Genomic DNA, 5,097 nt, shown 5'->3' with positions numbered 1-5,097 from the left:
CCTTGCGTCACCGGAGTCGTCGGCAGCTGCTGCATCATAGCTCCAAGAGTCGCCGGCAACCGCTGCATTGCACCACCGGGTGTTGCTCCATAGCAACATCGAGCGTGACGAAAAAACATGGATGCACCACCGACGAGCTCCGGCAAAGCTTCATTGACGCACCGGCGAAGCTTCATCGGAGCTCCGACGAAGTTTCATTGGAGCATCGCGTGCTGCGATGCAGCTCTGCCGCCCTCCATGGCAGCAGCTCATAGCTCTCTGGTGCTGCAACGCAGTTTCACCGTCGTCGTGCAGCAGCGCAGCTCTGCCGTCGGCCATGGCAGCAGCTTGTAGCACCTCGGCACCTCCTGCTCCAATGCAGCTCCGCCGTTGATGTGGCCACATCGTCGTCATGCATTGCCTGCTACAACGCAGCTCCACCGCCGTACATGGCAGCAGCGTCCTCTCAGCCTAGCCCTACAGCAAAACAAGGTGAGGGACGACTTGGATTGCAGGAGAGCGCCATCCCTTGGGAAAGCAGGTTTGCAATGGCGACTGTGGTTTGCAACAGCGGTGCAGCGACACGAGCGACGGCGGTTTGCAGCAACACTGCGGAGTGTTGATAAGGTAGGGACGGCCGATGCAGCAAGGCGAGTCGTGGCGGCGCCGCACTACAAGAAATATGTCAACTAGTGACCTTCTGTCAGTGGCCCTAGAAGAATTGGTCATAAATCTATGACCATTTCAGACCAATTGGTCAAAAGTTGTTCAGGGGGCTCCAAACCCTAAACTATAATGACCATTTTGGTCAGAAAGGTCATAATTTCCTTACACAAAATTGTTATAAAGCAGATAGCACTAGTCCGTTGCCTTATTTCTCGTTGTTAACGACCAATATAGATGGTCATAGCCTTGTAAATTGTGGCGGGTAGCTATGACTAGGCGCCTTCTCATCAGTTTTGCCTATGTGTCATGTCCATGCACTAGTGCAGAACCCGGCTTTAGTGCCGGTTCATGACGGCCTTTAGTGCCGGTTGGCGAACCGACACTAAAGAGTGGGGACTAAAGGCCCCCCATTTTAGTACCGGTTCGTCACGAACCGGCGCTAAAATGCAAACATGTGGCACGAGCCAGGACCGTGTGCGTGTAGGACATTAGTACCGGTTGGTAACACCAACTGGTACTAAATGTTTGAGTGTTTTTTTTAAATTTTTGCTTTAATTTTGTGTTTTCAATTTGGCTTTATTTTCCATTTAATTCTTTTTTGTTTGCTGGTATTTCACGATACTACAAATTGTACACGTTATGCATATATATTAAATAGATTTTCTCATACGTAGAACCACATATATATATATATAATATCATCGAATGTCTCACAGCCAACACCATTAACTATTCACACGTACACATGTATATACATATACAATTTCTCCTACATGTTGCCTTGGTGCCTTCGGAGCACGATGACAAGTGGTTCATGGGGGCGGTAGCGGGTAATAGTATTCTCCTTTCGGATCTATGACCTGGTCGAGCAAAAATCCGGTTATTTCCTCTTGAAGTGCTTGTATGCGGTCCGATGGTAGGAGCTTATCCCGCACCGATCTGAACTATTAAGAAGGAGATCAATATGCATGTGTGTTAGTTGTGTGACTAGATATCGATAATGGTGTGAATAGTGTTCTGACAAAAACGTACCCAGTCCTGTCTATCAGATCTGCTCCTTTCGCACGTCATCATGCGAATGTTCTCGCAAACGTAGTATGCACACAGATTATTCCCTTTCGCCTGCCTCAGGGCCTTTACGAGAATGGAATTGAATCAGATAATGATTAATCAAGCATAATAATTAATTAATGATATTGAAACAAGAATTAAAGAGATGGTAGCTAGCTAGTACTACTTAATTACTTACCTTGGGTCGATGCCACAACAAATTTTTTGGCCACATGCCTGGAGTCACCTTGATGAACTTTGCCCATGCCCTGCCAGCCGGCAAAGAAAATTAATAAAGGGGTTATTAAATAGTTCATATCAGGAACTAATAGTTAATAATGATTGAAATTACCTGTTAACTATCCCCTTCACGATGGTGTAATCTTTATCTTCTTTAGTTAGTGAGTCCAGTAATTCAACTTTTCCTTCCTCAACTTTAATGTCTAACAAGATCCAGTGCCAACTGCATACGCACACGTTTGCATGTCTTAATTAAGAGGGCATGTGCATAAAATTAATCAACTACCGTAAACCGTATACACTTAATTATTAACATCTAGCTAGCTAGTAAGCAAAAACAGAATTTGTAGTACAAGATAGTGTGACTCACGGAAAGTTGTAAGGAAGTAGTATATCTTCATTGGTATTGAGGACCTTCAAGAACTCTAGCATGCTTTCCTCTACAGCAGCTTGACAATGTTCAATCTCCCATATGTCCTGATTAATGGTATTTGGGTCAATGAACCCAAAACCATAGCGTCCAGCTTTTTTCATTTCATACATCTTCATCCTGCATATAATACCACAGAAAAAGAATATAGTGAGGATAATTACATGTAATGATTGATCAAAATTATCACTATATAACTAGCTTGAGACTTAAATTACAGAAAGAAATCACTTACAGACAATAGCAACTGACGATAGACTTGTCGAGTGCGTCTTGATTAAATAATTGAAATAGTTCTGGATACTCAATGGTCAGAGCTTTCTCATGGTAATAATGCTCATGCTTGACATTCACCATGAGGGACTCTCGATTGGAAATCTTGATAATGTTCATGTACCATTGATGCAATTGATACATTCTCGTTGGGAGGTCCTTGACCTTGTCTGGATGGACCAAAGGTTTGCCCCGGACATATTGCCATGCTATTTCCGATTCTTTAAGAGTTGGCATGGGCTCGATTTTGAGGAGTTGTCCAACAGAGATATTGAGTATTTGAGCCTGCATTATATGATCCTCTGTTATTACCACATCGCCATGCTGGGGAACGCTAACGGTTTGCCCACAATAATATTTGGTGCGCGTACTACTCCTCTCATGTGTTGTTGGCACAACAAGTAGGGGGGGTCGCTTGCGCCGCCTGTTCTCCCAACTGGGGAACGGTTTTCCTGCATTTTTTGCCAGCTGCTTGTTGTCTCGAGCTTGATCTCGCTTCCTTCTGTAGTCGTGCTCGATGTGCCTTCCTGATTTGGCGCTCATAGTCCGAGTCAACAGGCTTGGGAGCTGGTTCTCTAGCCATACGAATGAAGTGGTCAATTACTTTCTCAGGCACTTTCTCCTTTGGCGGCGGTGCCGGTTTCGGTCCAAAATGGGCGTCCACTTGGGCTTGCACTATGGCTATGTTTTGCTCCTTAGTCATGTCGTAAGGCCTCTGAGGAAGAGGAGCAAGGCTTGGACCATATTTATATCGCTTGCCTTCGCATGTAGCTCCTGAACTACCTCGACTCGTACCGCTACGCATCAAAGCTGCGGGATGTCTCTTCTGCGATTGCTGAGACGACGGAGACGGCTGACATGGAGTTGGACCAGGAGAAGTTGCCTGATGATGTGCCAGACTTGAAGCAGGAGGTGTGGCCTGACACGATGCCGGACTTGCAACCGGAGAAGTGGCATGACGCTGTGCCGGGCTTGAAACCGGAGGAGTCAGCTCATGCGTTCGGAGACTTGGAGGAGGTGGCGGACTTCGAGGAGGAGTCGTCTCACACGTTCGTGGACTTGGAGGAGTGGGAGTCTGCTGACTCGTTGGCGGACTTCGAGGAGTCGGCAGACGACATGGTGTCGGTGGACTTCGAAAGATGATGCAATCCTTTCTCCATAGGATGATATGATGTATGGCCTCTCCCAGTGTGCGCTCGTCTTCACCTCCAGGAATGTCAAGCGTTATCCCCGAATATGGGTCCACCACTTCATCAACCATGACATGAGCATAGCCCTCTGGAATCGGGATGCAATGGTAGGTTGCTTAGGGGGTAACTGGAAAAGCAACGCCGTCCGCCACCTTCATGGATATGTTCTTCATTTTGGAGTATAGCTCGCAGTTAGTGTTCTCTATGATGTCATCCACAGGGTATTTATCCAGCAGTGTGTCGCCCGGGGCAGAACCAACGCTGCTTCTCGGCATGGATGGGACGGTGCTATCCAATGCTGGACGATCATCCGCTTGCTGCTGCCACTGCTGAGACCCCCATTCCTGGCTAAGTGAGTCGATCTGCTATTGCTGCTGCTGGAATTTGAGTGCCAGGTCCACGTGCCTTGCTTCTAGGCCTTGAAGGCATTCTGCGTCCTGCTTCCTCTGCTCCTCCTCCAGCTTCCTTTTCTTCTCCTCCTCCATCTTCCTTCTTGCACGGCTCCTGTAGCCCTCGTTCCATTCTGAAAAGCCCTCATACCAGGGAATAACACCCATGCCTCGTGTTCTTCCCGGGTGTTCAGGATTTCCCAAGGCGCGCGTAAGCTCGTCGTTCTCTCTGTTGGGCGTGAACACCCCCCTTCGAGCTTCATCTATTGCGTCAATTATCTTTTGTTCGGCTCCTTTTAGACTTGTCTTCCGCGAAACTCCGCCTGTCTTCGGGTCCAACGCCCCCCATGCGCATAGAACCAAGTTCTGCACCTGGGGGGCCAGTGCCGGGTAACCGGAGTGACCCCTGCATCCTCCATCTCTTGCTCAGACTTATCCCACTTAGGCAATTCCACCGCATAGCCACCTAGACCCAGCCTATGGAACTGCGTCTTTCTTGCGGCATTTGCCTTGTTTTTCATCGACCGTTCCTTAGATATTTCTGAATCCTTGAAGGTCACGAAATCGTCCCAGTGCTCTCTTTGCTTCTCTAGTGTTCCCGTGAATTCAGGAGTCTTCCTTTCATTAGCGAGGTAGTTGGCCCATACAGTTTTCTTGTGGGTGTTGAATGCAATTGCCATCTTGTTAAGAGCAGCGGCCTTGACTTTCTCCACATCTGCTTTAGTGAAATGATCTGGTAGGGTGAAATGTTCCATCAGAGATTTCACAAGGTCTTTTTGGGCTCTTTTGTCGACCCAAGTAACACCTGGACGTTTAGTCTTTGGCTCTTTCCATTCTTCAATGGAGATCAGGAATTTGTCCTTCACAAGAACTCTGCACT

Source organism: Triticum dicoccoides, chromosome 4B (assembly GCF_002162155.2).
Source record: "Triticum dicoccoides isolate Atlit2015 ecotype Zavitan chromosome 4B, WEW_v2.0, whole genome shotgun sequence".
NCBI lineage: Eukaryota > Viridiplantae > Streptophyta > Magnoliopsida > Poales > Poaceae > Triticum > Triticum dicoccoides.
Note: the sequence above shows the minus strand (reverse complement) of the source record.